Below are 19,594 nucleotides of genomic sequence, written 5' to 3'. Positions count from 1 at the left end.
GATGCAAGAAGGATGTTCCTGATGGTGGGGGAGTCCAGAACCAGGGGTTATAATCTAAGGATACGGGGTAAACCTTTCAGGACTGAGATGAGGAGAAATTTCTTTACCCAGAGAGTGGTGAGCCTGTGGAATTCACTACCACAGAAAGCAGTTGAGGCCAAAACATTGTATGTTTTCAAGAAGGAGTTAGATATAGCTCTTGGGTCGAAAGGGATCAAAGGGTATGGGGAGAAAGTGAGAACAGCTTACTGAGTTGGATGATCAGCCATGATCATAATGAATGGCGGAGCAGGCTCGAAGGGCCGAATGGCCTACTCTTGCTCCTATTTTCTATGTCCCTGATTTCCCACATAGCGCAGGAGGAGCATATCATGGGTGCGAGCTCTCCAGCCAGGACACCTTTAGATTAATTAGTTACTCCCTTTAAAAAATACTAATTACACTAGGGGCCTTGTTCTACTCCAAACACTACCCACTACAATCTAAAGTCCTTAATAAATTATACTAATTTTAAAAAAAACACACTTTAGTAGTACTAACCTTATCACTTATACATTAAACCTATACAAAAAACTTTAAAATATTGCTGGGAAGAAAAGAGGGCCGATCATAAGGAAATGCCAGGCCCCTCGCTGGAAAGACCTTTTTTGCAGACTGGCAAATAGTGTTGGAACAAAGGAACCAGTCCCTGCTTCTCCAATACACAGAAGATTTGGTTAGACCAGTTTAGTCACATGACTAACTGGCTGTTTGAATTTGAACTTGCCACAGAGTGTTTCAAAATCAGAGAGCTGTTTGCGCCCAGACTCTCTCTCCTGTCTGCTCTCATCTCTTTCTCATGCAACTGAAGACCCAATGAAGACACATGACTCCAAGAGAGAAAAGTCTCCTACAGTGAACAAAATTTAAGAATACTGAGCCCCAACGAAAAGCAAAACTACTTACAAAAGGACTACAGTGAGCTTGAAGCATAGTAAACAAGAAGCCCTTCCGAAATTGCCTCAAACCTCTTTATTTTTCTTCTGCTCTTTTCTGTCCCTATTTGCATGTGTGTATCACATGTGCCTGCTAGCATGGGCGCATCATTTATCCATAGGTGTTAAACGTATTGGAGAGTAAGTTTAAGTTTTAATAAATTTCACTTTTATTTTTAAAACCGAAGAAAACCTGGTGTGCTCATTTCTTTGCCTTATAATTGGAAAGTGGTGAACAAGGATTCATCAAAGGGGAGCTCAAAACACAGTGTGTTTAAAAATTAAACCCTGTTACAACAAGACCAGGTGAAGACAGTAAAAACCCTTAGACACTTCTCGCACCTGGTTGTAACACTGGGAAAAATAGAGCATATGATTGACCGTATCGGTAACAGGAAAACTTAAATATATGTTGTGACCTGTGGGGAACTGGGACTAACAATGATAACAAATGATGTACAGAAGGAATGTGAATGAGGGAATGACAGAGTGAGAAAATAAATCAGAGAAAGATGGAAATTTTAAATAAGCTATCAAAAGTCATCATGATCTTTAGGTTTCAAAATTTCTTATATGGTATTCTTATGGGTTGATATTGGTTAGAATAGTAGTATATCATATTTAAAACTTGTAACACTTTGCTAGTGTAGAATTTCTAATTCCAACTTTTCAGGCAGGATTTTCGGACCCCACCAAGGTCTGGAATTGAGGTGGATGGAGCCCAAAGATATGGCGCCAACCGGCATGCTGGTTTCCCGACCCCGTTCCTGGTGCAGCCATTTTAGGAGTGGGTGGGTTCGGAACCCGGTGGGGCTGCTCATCTCCACAAGGCAGGCATCCAATTAGGCTCATTGAGATCCTTATTAAAGACACTGACGGGAGGCTGGCTGGGATTTTCCAGTCCGTCTGCAGCTTCGCAACGTGATGGGAGGGGCAGTTCCACTGCCTGGAGGTGGGCACCCCGCGACAGGCTGGGAGTCCAACACTCCAGGCAGGCCGACAAGCTGTCCCTGCCTGCCTGGGTGAAGGTACAACCAAAGCTCACCCTGTAGAGGGATTTCCCCCCACCACACATGATGGCCCTTTTTCTGGTTTTTATTAAATTTTAAAAAATGTTGATTAGTGGGTGCTTCCATGTTGAAGCACCCTCTCAGTTACTTATCCTATGCTGCAGCCTGCTGCTTCTCTCAAACTGGAAGGCTTCTGATTGGTACTCCAGCTTTGAGAGCCCACCTGCCATCCTTAATTGGAAAGGGAACTTGTCTCCATGGCAATTAAGGGGGCGTATCTGTGAAAATCCTAGGTCAGTGACTGTTCCACCTGGGGGCAGGTTTGGGACCTGGAAACAATTCCAGCTCCTGTTTACCCCACCCAAAGAAAAAATTGAGCTCTTCATTTTTGAAAGGTTTGCCATTCAGTCCTGAGAAGCTTCCTGTCTGGCTTCCATTATGTTCGCTGCAACTCCATATTACTACCTTTGTTAAGCAAATAAATATTCACAACAGACATAATTGCAATAATTGCTACAACATTAGACTTTACAGTGATCCAAACTTGAAATTGATCGAGAGTTAGTTAGATTTGTGTTTTTTTTTTGTAGAAACCATAGAAAACGATCCTCTAAACATTGGTCAATAATGTTAGAAACCAATATAATAAAAGTAAAATATGATTTATTCAGTCACCATGAATGAATGGACTTAATTATGAACAGATGTAATCATAGAATATGATCCCCAACATACTGTTAAATATTCCAGAAGCCCATGTAATCAAAATGGAATTTGAATTATTCAGTCATTGTAAACCAATGGCCCTGGTTATAATAATTACAATAGCAAATCTGTGTGAAATCTATCTGTGGATGCAATGTCTATTTGGCAGATATTTTGAAAGGGAGAGGCTCAATGCAGGACTTCAAGTTGCAGTTTTATGAAGTGTATGCTTCTGGGGACATTTTATTACCAAATGAAATTCTGGCAAACAGATGAGAGAAGTAGATAAAGAACTTTAACTTTGTCATGAGGGTGCTTCCATTACTAATGCTTTTTGAGGACTTGTGTTTAAAAGATTGTGAAAATTCCTTCATTTGAAAGACCAAGGAGATGCCTGGATTTGTTTTTTGTTAAAAGGTTTATGGAAGAACACTTTGGATTTAAAAAAAAAAATTACTGGAAGAGACAATGAAGTGCTAAAATAAACTTAAGGACCCTTGCTGGCGACTGGAGTTGTTTACAGAGAAGTCACATGTCTAGGTTTATGTTTGTCAGAAGTTTTGGCTTTTTGATGTGGCTGGGACTGTTTGAATGCTCAGTTGATGTGAAGTTGACTAAGAGAGAAGCCACCTAACTCATCCTTTTCCACCTATTTTGGAAAATCTTCTGAGAATCCAGTGTGATAACTGATACCACTGGTGCAGTAATTCTCCCGAAAAGCCTGCAAGACTACTCCTCGACATCTCCTGAATGGAACTGCTCCAGAAAGAACCTAGTGACAGCCATCTTTGTGTACCCAGATGCCAGACCAAAGGCCATCTGGAACATTCCATATCTTGTAGATGATACACACTGCTGTCACTGTGCACAGGTGGTGAAGGGAATGAATGTTTGTAGATGGTGTCGAGCTTCTTAAGTGTTGTTGGAGCTGTACCCAACCAGGCAAGTGGAGAGTATTTCATCACATTCCTGACTTGTGCCTTGTAGATGGTAGGCAGGCTTTGCAGAGGCAGGAGGTGAGTTACTCACTGCAGGATTCCTAGCCTCTGACCTGCTCTTGTAGCCACGGTATTTATATGGCAACTCCAGTTCAGTTTCTGGTCAATGGTAACACCTAGGATGTTGAAACTGGATTCAGCGATCATAATGCCATTGAATGTCAAGGGGAGATATTTAGATTCTCGCTTGTTGTAGATGGTCGTTGCCTGGCACTTGTGTGGCGCGAATGTTACTTGCCACTGATCAGCCTAAGCCTGGATATCGTCCATTTGTGCATTTCTACACGGACTGTTTCAGTATCTGAGGAGTCATGAATGGTGCTGAACGTTGTGCAATCGTCAGTGAACATCCCCACTTCTGACCTTATGATTGAAGGAAAGTCATTGATGAAGCAGCTGAAGATGGTTAGGCCTAGGACACTGCCCTGAGGAACTCCTGCTGTGATGTCCTGGAGCTGAGATGATTGACCTCCAACAACCACAGCCATCTTTCTTTGTGCTAGGTACAACTCCAACCAGCAGAGAGTTTTCCCCCTGATTCCCATTGGGCGGCACAGTGGTGCCGTGGTTAGCACTGCAGTCTTACAGCTCCAGTGACCTGGGCTCGGTTCTGGGTACTGCTTGTGTGGAGTTTGCAAATTCTCCCTGTGACTGTGTGGATTTCTGCCGGGTGCTCTGGTTTCCTCCCACAGCTAAAGACTTGTAGGTTGATAGGTAAGTTGGCCATTGTAAATTGTCCCGAGTGTAGGTAGGTGGTAGGGCAATTGAGGGAAGGTGGGGATGTTGTATGGGATTAATGCAGGATTAGTATAAATGGGTGGTTGATGGTTGGCACTGACTCGGTGGGCCGAAGGGCCTGTTTCAGTGCTGTATCTCTCTATGACTCCAGTTTTGCTAGGGCTCCTTGATGCCATACTCAGTCAAATGCTGCATTGATGTCAAGGGCAGACACTCTCACCTCACCTCTTGAATTAAGCTCTTTTGTCCTTGTTTGAACCAAGGCTGTCATGAGGTCAGGAGCTGAGTGGCCCCTGGCAGAACCCAAACTGAGCATCACAGAGCAGGTTATTTCTAAGCAAGTGCCACCTGATAGCACTGTCGACAACCCCTTCCATCATTTTACTCATGATTGAGCGTAGACTGATGGGACAGTAATTGGCCAGGTTGGACTTGTCCTATTTTCTGTGTACAGGACATACCTGGGGAATTTTCCACATTGCCGGGTAGATGCCAATGTTGTAGTTGTACTGGATCAGCTTGACTAGGAGCGCAGCAAGTTCTGGAGCTCAAGTCTTCAGTACTATTGCCGGCATGTTGTCAGGACCCATAGCCTTTGCAGTATCCAGTGCCTTCAGTCATTTCTTGATATCAGACGAAGTGAATCAAATTGGCTGAAGACTGGCATCTGTGATGCTGGGGTCTTCAGGAGGAGGCCGAGATGGATCATCCACTTGACGCTTCTGGCTGAAGATTATTTACATAATAAATGAATTATAATAAATGAATAATTTTGTTGTTTATTAAACAAACCTAGTTGGCGAATTTTTTTTCCTTCATCCTCAGTCATAATTTAATGGAAGAAAAATCACCTACTGCAGTCTTGAATCCCTTGGAGTTCTAAAATATCACTGGTCGACCTGTTTAGTTAATTGTTCCCAATTTAGATAGGACTAGAGTTTCAAAGTGTTGTAGGGTAGAAGGGAAGACAGGAAAAGAGTGGTGGGACAGAAGAGGCTGTTTATCTCTGGATGTGCTGTTTCTGTTTTATCTGGCTGGTGTGCTCAAAAATTTAAATATCTTCCAATGTCTTTTTAGAACTATAATGTAAATAATCAATAATAAAAATGAGATGTATGGAAATTATGATTGATGATGGGCTGCATTTTACACACTCCCAAAGAGTGGGATGGTGGCAGGGGGTGGAGTAAAATGGAGCTGGAGGCTCCGGGAGCCCTTCCCGACCCGCTCCCACCTCGCAGCCACTTTACGCAGGGTGGCAGTGGCAAAATATGGCCCGCCAACCCCAGGCCAATCAAGGCTCTTAAGTGGACACTTAACAGCCACTCCAGGGCCTTTGCCTGCCTCCACGGGCATTTTACCCATGGCTAGCCGAGCGGCCGAGGCCCAAGAGAAGCCGCCTGACCAAAGCAGGTGGCTGTCTGACGGCCCGAGGGGGGCCCTCATGATCGGGCACCCTGACGGCAATATTTGATGCTAACTTCTGCCCTAACCACCCACAACATGGCAACCCCCCCCTCCCATCCCCCCAATCAACCACCCTGCCTCGCCGGGCCTCGCCCGATCACCCCCGGCGAGGCAACCAAAACTTACCCTTGTTCCAGGCACCCCAACATCTTCTTCAAACTGGACTATAGTCCCAGCAGTGGCCACCTCTCCCAGTGGGGCTGCTGGGACAGTTAGCTGCCGGCCTGCTGATTGACCAACAGCTCTATTAGGCAGGACCTCCTACCTCAAGCTGGTGGAAGTCCCGCCTCACACCAATTAAAGCCCGGTGACCCCCAAAATACGGGTCGGATCCCCAGGCGAGGCAGAAGCGGGATCGCCAGCGACTTTTCAGTCAGTGGCCAACTTTCCAGGGTGAAATCCCGGTCAATGTTTCAGATGAAGAGACATCCTCTTGAAAATAATTCAATAATCCTTAAACTTGGGGGAAGTGTTTGTATTTTGTACTGTTGTGTCCTTGCTGATAATTATATTTTTGCTGCTCATATTTCATATTACTGCCACAAAATGTTAGTATTTTAGAAAAAGACATTTTTGAAATTGGTGGCAGATATGGGGGGGATTCAAACCATATGGCTTGTGTGGAAATTAGTGAAGGTCACCCTCAGGTGGTCGTAGACTTTAATGTGTAGCTTTTAGATTGGCCTAAAATTAAGATATAAAGGATACATATTGGAAAATTGCAGAAAATATATCATCTGGTGGTGTAGGCTGCACAATAAATGTGCGCCATTGGTAGAAATTATGTTGACACCATGAAAAGTGTTTTTTTTCTGTAATTCACCTTTACCCTTAAATGTATTTAGTTTATTGTCGCATGTCTTAGCGTTTTGGTTTTATAACAATTTAAATAGCTTCCTTTAATTGAATTTATTCTTACGGTGACAGGCATGGGATGTTGTTGTGAATTAATACTGCAGTCTATTGCAGGTCAGTGACATTGGGGGCTCAGTTGTTATGAGGCCCACAGTCGATATTGAGAAATTCCAGAAAAGGAAAGATGGAATGGAAAATGGCAGAGGGTGGAGGCAGAATCAAAATGCAGATAAAAACGCAGCAACATGAAGAGGACAGATTGGGAGCAATAGAAAGAAAAGATTTACACTTATATGGCACCTTTCATGACCACCGGCCGTCTCAAAGCACATTACAGCCAATTAAGTACTTATGCAATGTAAACACTGTTGTAATGTAGGAAACACAGCAGCTAATTTGCCCACGCCAAGTTCCCACAAATAGCAATGTGATAATGACCAAATAATCTGTTTTTGTGACTGCACACAATGTCGAAAAGCCTTCCGCAAAGGAAGTTGAGACAAAAGAAAGTTTGGGCATTCTTGGTAAAGTTGGAAATAGCATGAGCAGTAACTCTGCAGGATCATCCACAGGTAGTATAAACAAACTTATGACACAATTTGAACACTAAGCGAGTAGTTTATGTCTGCTTTTTTAAACCAGCATCACTTTTCAAATGCCAAAGTTTCACAATGCATCAATTGAATAGGAAAATAGGAAGGAATTGTGAACCAGGAAAGGTGGTTGATGGCATGACACCAGATTCATTTAAGATCGAAGAAGGGAATCTCAGAAAACACAACATATTTCTGCAGATCAGCATGCCCCTGTATGTCACCTGGCCCTTCATCCTCCTACCAAACATCCTTGCTATGATCCAGTAAAGCAAAGCTAACCATTCTAAAACAGAGATTATGTCATCTGATACACCCCCATTCAAGGTGGCTGATCAAAGGATTCAAAAAGTATTGTGTTTAAATACATGACGATCACTCCCATCTGCACTGACCCCCTTTTTTTGTATCCCCACTGTATTAAACAATAAATTCTTATCCTCATTTACAAATCTCTCCATGCTATCGCCTCTCCCTACCTCTGCAACTTTCCTTCAATACTACGTCCTTGCCTGTAACCTTCAGTCCTCGGACTCTAGCCTCATATGCATATCACCTTCCCTTCACTCAAATATCAAATGGAGGCTTTAACCATCTCAGCCTTACTCTCTGGAGCTTCCTTCGTGAGACTCTCAGTCTATTTCTTTTTTTTAATTTCGAGAATATCCTCAAAAGTTTTGTTTTACATGTTTTCCATCACCTTAGCATATCTACTACCTCATTTCTCCTCTGCCAAAACATCACAATGGGTTGAATGGCCGCCTTTTGTGCTATAAATTGCTATGATTCTGTGGGATATTCTGCTGTATTCAAGACATTATATAGATCTAAGTAGTTATTGATATTTACCCCTGTGCTCTATTTAGTAGCTAAACAGATGTCACATTCAGTAGAATTTAAATTTAAAATTTGAGATCTGTTAGCCCTGAGAACATTTATTCTTAGAGGACAGACAATATTTGGAGCTAGCAGGCAGGAGAAAATAGGTAACCATCTATCAATATTGCTCCTGACCTCTGAAAGCTGCTTTGCACTCACATACTATGGATTTTTCCTTACATACCATGGGAAGTTGAGGAAACGCATAGCGGCATATGCCGAGTCCAGTAATTTGAATTAAGCAATAGCAACAACATTAGAAAGTAGAGTCAGAGAGTCATTTACGACACAGAAAGAGGCCATTCAGCCCATCAAGTCTCTTCCGGAACTATGCAGTCAGTCCCACACCCCAGTTCGATCCCCGTAGCCCTGCAAGTCTATTTCTCTCAGGTGGCCGCCCAACTTCCTCTTGAAGTCATTGATCATCTCTGCTTTCACCACCCTTGTGGGCAGTGAATTCCAGGTTATTACCATCCGCTGCATTAAAAAGTGCTTCCTCATATTCCCCCTGCACCTTTTGCCCAAAACTTTCAATCTGTGGACTGGGTTTTGTAGAGTCCCCGACGGCATGAACTCCAGAGGACGCCCACCACCAACCCCGATGCCGTGAGGGCCCGTCCTGATCTCAATGGAGGCGGAGAGGCCTCATGGCGGCACCCCCCCAACGCCACTTGGCAACTGGACGATTTACATATTTAAATATTTAAATTTACATAGGCGGCACAGTGGCGCAGTGGTTAGCACTGCAGCCTCACAGCTCCAGGGACCCGGGTTCAATTCTGGGCACTGCCTGTGTGGAGTTTGCAAGTTCTCCCTGTGTCTGCGTGGGTTTTCTCCGGGTGCTCCGGTTTCCTCCCACAAGCCAAAAGACTTGCAGGTTGGTAGGTAAATTGGCCATTATAAATTGTCACTAGTATAGGTAGGTAGTAGGGAAATATAGGGACAGATGGGGATGTTTGGTAGGAATATGGGATTAGTGTAGGATTAGTATAAATGGGTGGTTGCTGGTCGGCACAGACTCGGTGGGCCGAAGGGCCTGTTTCAGTGCTGTATCTCTAATCTAATCTAATCTAAATAAATTACCTTACCTGAATTAATGAAGGTCCCATTGCCTCCTGATTTTAAAAAAAATTAATTTGTGGGATTTGGGTGTCACTCGCTAGGCCAGCATTTATTACCTATCCCTAATTGCTTTTGAACTGATTGGCTTGCTAGGCCATTTCAAAGGGCAGCTAAGAGTCAATTACATTGCCGTGGGTCTGGAGTCACATGTAGGCCAGACCAGGTAAGGATGGCAGATTTCCTTCCCTAAAGGACATTAGTGAACCAGATGAGTTTTTACAATAATCACCAATGGGTTTCATGGTCACCATTACACCGATCTTCATTCTGGTGGCCGGCACTGCCGCGCCTTCGAATCCCCGTCTGGGGAAACAAGTCGCGACACCTGTGGAGAGGGGGGAGGAGGTAATGTTCTCTGAGCGGTTGGGGGGGTGGTGGTGGTTGGTAAGTGAGGTCAAACTTACCTGATTGGTCAAGGGGGTGATGGGAAGGGGTAATGGACAAACTGAACTTTGGTGGGGGGGTTGGAGGTCATAAATTCACGGTAGGTATTTGGGGGGGGGGGGGGGGGAAGAGCAGGAAATGTGTAATGCCATTGTGGAGGGGTGGGTGGGAAAGGACATGGAAAGATTTTTCTCTTCATTTTTATTAACTGTAAAATAACCAGCTCTTTAGAAATTTCACTTGTCATTTAAGCCCTTTAAAAATTGTGCTGGCGCTTGTGCGGTGGCACTGGACACCATTGCCGGCTTGCCCACCCCTTCCATGTCATCGGGGTGGCAGCCGCCCCGGCTATGCTAATGAGCTGTCGCAAATTCGTTAATGGGTTTTATGGTCACCATGAATCATGGCGGCTCCGCGACGTGTGCCCCGTGTGTACGGGCCACCATTTGTTTTCGCCCACTGCCTATTTTGGCAGCAGGCCTACAGAATCCAGCCCTGTGTGTCCTAGTCCTTGTACCATTGGTTAATGGGAATAGTTTTCCCTTGTCTAACTGATTCAAGTCTGTCATAATCTTGTACACTTCTATTAAACATCCCCTCAATCTCTTTTACTCTAAGGAAAACAAACCCAGCTTTCCCAATGTTAGTGCAATAAAAAAAATTCAGATAACTTGAATTAAGCAACTCTGAATTAAGTGGAGCAGACTGTAAACCCCTCCACTCCCAGCATAAAATCTTGCTCAATGGGCATCCAGATTGGAGATTCAGGTGTGGAAGTCCTTGAATCCATCACCAGAAAATTGGACACTGCAAATCCATCAGGCATGGAATATCACATTTTCAGGCTGTGGTGTTGCATATTTACAGTTTTTTTGAAAATCTTTTGTAATAGCCAAAATTTTATCTAAAGCTTCTGTTTATACCCAATTTTGTCACATCCTGAAGGTATCCCTCCTGCAAGCCAGATTTGAGGAGCATTGGTTGCCTTTGTAATCCACCCAAATGGCCCTCCTCCATGTGTGAGCCAGATAGTGAGTGGTGACATGATACCTGATGTAGGAGATCGTGGACAAATCCTTTCCAGTCTCCACCACAAGCACATCTCTGGTGCATAGTGTTCAGCAGCATGAACTCTGTCAGCTTTTTCCCCTCCCCTTCTACTGAGGGTGATTATAGCACCACTACCATCAGCTAATGTGACAGAGGCAAGCAATTGAGCCTGGTATCTTCCTGGTCTCAATGGCTCAGGTTCACACCAGCAAAACATTACTTTAGTGTCATCAAGGCAACATTTCTGCAACCTATTTATGATTTCAAAAGATCAGATTAATTCTGTTTGAGCGCCTCATTCCTCCACCACTGTTGCCTGTCCTCTTTTATATCACCCACTGACACCAATTTTGTGTTCTAAAATTAGAATGTGCAATGTCTGCTTTTTACACATAACACATGGATTAAAAAAAAATCTCTGCTATTTAGCAGTATTAATGGGACAGCAGCACTCAATCTACCTGTGCCAATTTCAGGTTCAGCATAGATAGGTCTCAATTTAAACAAAGCTTGGAGAAGCTCAATAAATCAATGCAACACCACTCATCAAACAATTGGGCAATTGCTGCTAACTTGATTCAGACTCACTCTACTCTCAACACTTTAATAGAAATAATTAAATAAAGAGAATTATTTGCCTTCTGTGTTAGTACACCTATTAAGATGATCCTTTTGTATCTCACAATTTAGTGTTTTTTTCTGTGCTAAACTAAATGAAAACAGTACAGCTGAATCACAAAAATAGTTATTGAAATCAGAAACGTAACATTCCATATTGTTACAACCAGGTGAGAAAGGTGTCTTAGGGTTCCCTCTCAGCCTTCACCTGGTCTTATCGTAACAGGGTTTTATTTTAAACACACCATGTTTTTAGCTCCTCCTTGGTGAATCCTTGTTCACTGCTTTCCAATTATAAGGCAAAGAAACCAGCCAAACAGGTTTTCTTACATTTAACGAAGAAAGGTTGAACTTCATTAAACTTAAACTCTAATTCGTTCACCACCTTCAGTTACGCGACGCGTCCATGTATACGCGATACACACATGCAGATAGCGACAGAAGAGAGAAGAAACAAAGTGGCAAAGTTTGAGGCAATATCTTAAGATGGTTTTGGTTACTGTTCTTTGAGCTCGCTGTAGAGTCCTTGATTGTAGGTAGAACTTGCTTTTCATTGGGGCCCAGTATTCTTCTTGAACCTTGTTCGACGTAGGAGACTTCTCTTGAGGTTCATGTCTTCAGTGAGAAAGAGATGGGAGCAGACAGGAGAGGTCTTTACAGTTCAGGAGCAAACAGTCTTTCTTTCTCACACTGTACAATTCAGAAAAACTCATGTTGCCCAGCAGGTTAGTCATGTGACTAGCTGGTTTGGCCTTGCCGGTTTGTGGATTCGGCCATCTTAGCTTCCTCACCTTCAATGTCTGGTGATCAAAGCCCATTGTAGGTTGAATGTGTCAGGGAATGGTCCTTTATCTCCACAAGCACAGTCTGTTTGTATGTAAATCTTTTTTCCAGCCACGGCTGATCTGTTTGCTTGCTCCAGGAACAGATTAAAATCAATGCTCATATGACAAAATTAATATGCCTCAATTTTGGCAGTTGGGGGTCTGTATGACAGTATGTTCTGAATACAGCACAAACCTGCACCCCATTACCAGATGGTATATTGCTGAATTACTAATACTGCTATTTCTAGACATAAACCTCATAATAGATTGTTAAAATTCAGTGTGCTAAGAACTGAAAATATAAATAACACTAACTGGTTTGTCTGCTTCGAATAGATAATCTACATAATGGGAGTGCAAATGTTGTGATTTTTCACATTTCAATGATCTGCTTCAATCAGCTGCACCTTATCTGCAGATTACAAAAATCAGATTGCTTGTTCAGAATTGCCACCATTTTAAGGAAATCTTCCACGTCCATTAAACGCTGAACTACACCATTATAGTTGCCACTCATTATTAAGGGAGTTTCAAAATATTAGTAAAACTGTAACCTTGGCCAATTTTTAACCATTTTCCCATAGAAACAATTTGGAAATTAATGATTTACACTAGTGAATGAATTTAAATGAAAGCGAGTCCACAGACTCAGTCTAGTTTGCAGCTAAGGTTGAAATAAAAGAGTTGTGTAGACAAGCAAGATCGGCTAAAACCAATTGAGACTGCATTCCCTGTGGTGTGGGATAATGGGAGCGTCATTACCTCAGAATTCCCAGAAAACATCCACACTTATTTTTGTTGGGCTGATCCTATTAACTTTACCTCAGTAGTGGTCAGTTGCCAGGATAGTCTGCTGAGAAATAAAAACAAGAAATGCTGGAAATACTCAGCAGGTCTGGCAGCATCTGTGAAGACAGAAGCAGAGTTAATGTTTCAGGTCAGTTTCATCAGAATCAGCAAAGGTTAGAAATGTAATAGGTTTTAAGCAAATAAAGCAGGGGTGGGGCAAGAGACACCAAATGTAAAGGTGTTGATAGGACAGGGTCAGAGAGAATAACTGAGCAGAAGGTCATGGAGCAAAGGCAAATGATATGTTAATGGTGTGTTGAAAGACAAAGAGTTAGTGCAGAAAAGGTGTTAATGGACAGAGAAATGAACAGCCCTGGCCCAAAGCACAAACATGAAAAAAGTGGGTAGGCACATTAAAAAAAGTGATGAAACAAACTAAAAATAAGGAAAAAAAACACAAAATAAAAAGGTGGGGGGGGGTTGCGTCCAGCTCTGAAATTATTGAACTCAATGTTCAGTCCGGCAGGCTGTATAGTGCCTAATCGGTAAATGAGATGCTGTTCCACGAGCTTGCGTTGATGTTCACTGGAACACGGCAGCAAAACCCAGGACAGATATGTGGGCATGAGAGCAGGGGGGTGCATTGAAATGGCCAGCAACCGGCAACTCAGGGTTATACTTTCAGATTGAGCGGAGGTGGACCGCAAAGCAGTCGCCCAATATGTGTTTGGTCTCCCCATTGTCAGCAACAAATACAGTATACTAAATTGAAAGAAGTACAAGTAAATCACTGTTTCACCTGAAAGGACTGTTTCAGGCCTTGGATAGTGAGGAGAGAGGAGGTAAAAGTGCAGGTATTACACCTCCTGTGATTGCACGGGAAGGTGCTGTGGGAAGGGGACGAGGTGTTGGGGGCAATGGAGGAGTGGACCAGGGTGTCATGGAGGGAACAATCCCTTCGGAATGCTGACAGGGAAGGGGAAGATGCGTTTGGTCATGGCATCACGCTGGACATGGCAGATGATCATCCTTTGGATGTGGAGGCTGGTGGGACGTAAAGTGAGGACAAGTGGAACCCTCGTCATGGCTCTGGGAGGGAGGGGAAGGGGTAAGCATAGAGGTGCGGGAAATGGGCCGGACACGGTTGAAGGCAGTCAACTACAGTGGGAGGGATTCCTCGGTTGAAGAAAAAGGAAGACATATCAGAAGCGCTGTCATGGAAGGTTGAATCATCAGAGCAGATGCGTCGGAGATGGAGAAACTGGGAGAATGGAACGGAGTCCATCCCCAGAGATGGAGACAGAGAAGTCAAGCAAGTGAAGGGAAGTGTCAGAGATGGACCATGTAAAGGTGAAGGATGGATCAGGAACCAAGCCTTGTTTTCTGCACTGATAAGCGACAGAGAATAAAATACTTTGTCAGCTTCCACAAAAACTACGCAAAGCAGGCCTCACCTAGGGCTCAAATTAAGATATAGCCACTTTGAATTTACTGTTTTTTTCTGGTCGATCTGTAAAAACTAAGAGTGAGCATTCTATCCTCCATTTAGGAGAGCCTGTGTTTTTTTGTTGTTTGGAATGTTATGGTGAATTTAAAATACAAGACTGGAAGCACTACCCTGTTTAGTCATGTGCATTATGCAAAATGAATCAACTTTATTTTATATTGAACTCGTCACACCAGAGTGTTTTCTCAATTTCACCCACCAGATGATTTGTGAAGCACATGTGAGAGCATGTACGAAGAACATGATATCCAGTTCAAATCACAAAGGAATGCTATTGTTACACTTCTGGGTTACACTATTGCATAATTAGATGATGGGCAGAATAGGCAAACTCCTGAACGCAACAGACATGGGCTTGATTTTGACCTTTAGGTGGCCAACCAGTACAGCTCACTCAGCAGTAAAGAAGCAACTGCGATTTTGAGGTCACAGCCTTATTTATACTAATCTAGCCAGATGCAGGGCACTAAACAAGCACAGTTTGTTGGATCAAGGCTGATCAATATTGGCCCAACGGCAAAATAAGCAGCAGCTCAGGCTATTTCTGGCCCCACAAGTCTTTCCTAACTTACCTTTGCTCGGTTCGATCGCCTGTGGAACTGATCCAAGAATACACTCCACAGGCTTTGACTGGTTCTCTGTTGAGAGAGCAATTAGGGTCCTATGTATGTTGTAGGACCCCAACTTGCATATTAAGAGGCCTACCAGTTGTTTCAAGCAAATACTTCAGCTGCCAAGCCATAAATGGCAGCAGGACAATTGCAGGGGTGACTAGATGGGAAGGCTACCGACCCCAATATCTCAGCCCTTGTAGTCCCATTGACAAATATGTTCTAAAATGAGAATTAGCTCCTTGGAGTCCTCTGAAAGGAAAAACCTTGGATTTGAGAAAATATCCTAGGCAGATACAAAGTTTGTAATGCTGACCTTTTCCCTACTTAAACTTATGAACTTGTCACAGTATGTGTGTGTGTTAATTTTATAGTTCTGTTTGGGCAACCAGTGCTGAAGAATGGAACACTTTCTACACTTGACACTGCTGGGCAAATTTTCCAATTGCACTATCCTGCTGCAGAGCCTTGCCCACTGGTAGAACACATCAGAAAACTAAGGACTGGCAGCATGTACATGATTTACTTATAGTGAAGATTGAGGAAATTTTAGAAACCAAAGGATGACTTAAAAAAAATTAGAATGAGAGTAAACTAGCAAGAAATAGAAAACCCACAGGAAATGCTTCTACTAACAAATAAAAAAAAAAAATAGCTAAATTAAACATTGGTCCCTTAAAGGATGAGACACAGGAATTAACAATGAGAAACAAGTAACTGGCAGAGACTTTGAATAAATATTTTGTATCTTTCTTCATGGAAATCAAAACAAAAAAAATCCCAATAGTAGAAAATCAAGGGGCAAAAGGGAGGGAGGAACTTTAAACAACCATCACTAGAGAGAAACTACTAGGAAAACTAATGGGACAAAGGGCTGACAAGTCCCCTGGACCCGATGGCCTGCATACTGGGATCCCAAAAAGGGTTGCAGAGATAGTGGATACATTGGATGTAATCTACCAAAATTCCCAGTGGATTGAAACACTGCCAATGTAACACCTCTATTCAAGGAAGGAAGGGAGGGAGGGAGGAGACAAAGCAGGAAACAATAGACCAGTTAGCCTATCAGTAATTGGGAAAATTCTGGAATCCATCAATAAGGCAGTAGTAGGACATTTAGAAAATCATAATACAATCAGGCAGTAAACATGATTATCCTTTCACAATCAAGTTCGGCAAATGTATTAAAGTTCTTCGAAGATGCAACAAGCAGTGTAGGTAAAGGGGAACCAATAGATGTAGTGTATTTGGATTTCCAAAAGGCTTTTGATAAGGTGCCACAGACAGATACTACACAAAATAAGAGCTCATGGTGTTAGGAATATATTAGCATGGATAGAGGATTGGCTAACAGGAGACAGACAATCAGATTAAATGGGTCATTTTCAGGCTGGCAAACTGTAACTAAAGGAATGCCACAGGGATCAGTGCCAGAGCCTCAACTATTTATGATCTATATTAATGACTTGGATGAAGGGACCAAGTATATTATAGCTAAATTTGCTGGTGATACAAAGATAGTTAGGAAAGGAAGCTGTGAGGACACAGTCAACAAAGGGATATAGATAAAGTGAGCGGACAAAAATTTGGCAGATGGAGCATAAATGTGGGAAAATAAGGTTTTCCATTTTGGTGAGAATAGAAAAGCAAAATATTTAAATGGAGGGAGACTACAGAATGCTGCAGTACAGAGGGATCCGAGTGTCCTTGTACATGAATCACAAAAGCTAGTGTGCAGGTACAGCAAGTAATTAGGAAGGCAAATTGAATGTTGGCCTTTATTGTAAGAGGGATAGAGTAGAAAAGTAGGGAAGTCTTGAGACAACCGCACAGGGCATTGATGGGACCACACCTAGAGTACAGCATCCAGTTTTGGTCTCTTTATTTAAGGATGGATATTCTTCCATTAGACAGTTCAGAAGTTCATTAGGTTGATTTCTGGGATGAAGGGGTTCACATATGAGGAACGGTTAGGCCTGTACTCATTGGTGCTTAGATGAATGAGAGATAATCTTATTGAAACATTCTGAGGAAGCTTGACAGGGTAGACACTGAGGCGGTTTCCCCTTGAGGGAATCTAGAACTTTTGGGGGGGGGGGGGGGGGGGGGGGGGGCGCGTGGGGGTCACAGTTTCAAAGTAAGAGGTATCCCATTTAAGACAGGTCGTAAATTTTCACTGGGTGGGAGGCCCCTCCCACCAGCTAGAAAGTCAGTGGCAAGCCCACCTCCATCAGGCTGGGATTTCCACCTCCTTGAGGCAGGATACCCTGCCTAATGGAGTTGTTAACCAATCAGCAGGCTGGCAGCTCTTCATCCCAGCAGCACCACAGAAACAATCTGCCAGGCCCTGGCAAGGTTAGGGGTGCTGCTCTCCATAGGGCACAGGCTACCTGATCAGGAGGAACCCCGCCCCCCACCCCACAAGGTGGCTGCCTGGCAGGAAGCCCTTAAGTACAGACCCCTTCCCCCCCCATTTGGGGACTGTAAAACTCCAGCTGTAAGAGTTGTCAATCTTTGGAATTCTCTTCCCGAGAGTTGTGGAGGCTGGGTCATTGAATTAGACAAATTTTTGATCTACAAGCAAGTCCAGGGTTTTGAGGAAGAGGGGAAAGTGGAGTTAGGGCTACTACGATCAGCTATGATCTTATTGAATAGCAAAGCAAGCTTGAGGGGACCAAATGGCCTACTCCTGTTCTTACGGTGGGCAAAGCATGCTATCTGAATGCATGTACTAATCAGAATTAAGTACTCAAAGCAGATGCAGCATGAGCAGATGTAGAAATAACACTTCATCACATGCCAATGTTGAACGACCTCAAAGCACCACTCTTCATTACACTGAACGGTATTTTCCATTTTCCGCAAGTATTTGGCCCCACTAGAACTCAGGTTGTCTTAAATTCAATTCTCATCGGATCCTCAGTTGGCAGAATGACCAGAGTAGTCAGGCTAGATCTGAATTCAGGTCCTAAAGGAAAGCATATTCCCACCATTAAATTATCAAATCTAACTTTGATAAAACAAGACATACCAGATTTTTGTTAAGCTCTTCCTAACCCCAAATCTCCAACTATATTAAACATATGCACAGAAATTGCTGCCACTTGCACATATTGATGATACAAGAAACCTCTTCTTTCCCTCCCCCCCACCCCCCAATTTCTTTTACCATTCTACATACTCACCCTTGTTCCATCTTTGAATTTCAAAAGCTGCTTGATGCTGCCGTTTGATTTCAGTAGTGACATTTGCTTAGAAGGCACTGTTTTGCAGTAAACCATGAAATCTGGTGTGCCACATTTCATAGTTGTGGTTGGTAAATGCTTGCCTTGAAAATTAAGTATAACTGTATTGCAACTTAATGGAAAATAATTATAAATCACATCCAGACAGGCTCCAGCAACAACTGTAGGAAGCATAGCAAAGTGACCACTTTGAATTTGGAAAGTAATTTAATCAAACTTACTAAATTGAAGCATTATAGCCCAAAAGTACTACGGCTGGGATTACGATCCTTTTTGGACAAATGTTAAATATTTATTCATCTTAATTGAACCTTAAAGGTTCAAGTTAGCATAGTCAAATGATGGACAAACAGCTTTTTATAACTAAACTGAATAGAAGAATGGTTAAAATAATCAAGGAACCAATTGATAAGATGTTCTAATCCCAAGTAGATAAAATCAAATCTACATGGGTCTGATGGGACTATGGCACAAACCATTTTAAGTTGGCAGTTGATATAAATATTGTCATAACATCTGTGAAAGCTTTATACAACAGAACATAACCCTCAAGTTTAAGTACATATTGCAAGCATGCCCATTAACAGAATAAAGGAATGTGTACACCAACAGGTAAATCACAATAGCAGCGGATTAACCCCACAAATATTTATATTCAGTAAATAAATTTCCCATTCTAGAATTTAACTTTAAAAGTGCTGTGGTTGCAGATGGCAAACCAAAGTATTATATAAAAGTTATGTATTATTGTTGTAACAAATGATGCAAACCTGCTTCAAAAATAAAACATTTCAATTGCAAATTTCCCAAAGGTGGTCATCCTTCTTTGAGCTCAATTACCCCATAAATTTATTTTGCAACGACTTTTTCTTTGGAATGGAGAAGGAGAAAGGGGTCAGGAAGGAAACACTCCAGGCCCACAGCAATCTGCAAATCTGCTACAATAGGACACAATTCTCTCATCCCACCCTTGCTTCAAGTTCTAAATCATGGCTTGGCAATGTAGATAAAGGCTAAAAATTTAAGTACTGCCAAAGGGGTGAAGAAAAGAGAAAAAGATGGGGAGTGTATGTATGTATTTGGGGGGGGGGGGGAGAAAGAGAAGAGAAGGAAAGAGGAAATAAGGCTCTCTGCACTAGTTACTTGACTTGCAATAAAAATTTAAACATTCTGAAATGAAGAAAAAACCTGAGAGAAAATGTTTAGGGTGGAGAATTTATCA

The sequence above is a fragment of the Heterodontus francisci genome, chromosome 3 (genome assembly GCF_036365525.1).
Source record: "Heterodontus francisci isolate sHetFra1 chromosome 3, sHetFra1.hap1, whole genome shotgun sequence".
Taxonomy (NCBI): Eukaryota; Metazoa; Chordata; class Chondrichthyes; order Heterodontiformes; family Heterodontidae; genus Heterodontus; species Heterodontus francisci.
The sequence above is the reverse complement of the archived record's forward strand: the minus strand, read 5'-3'. Positions refer to the sequence as shown.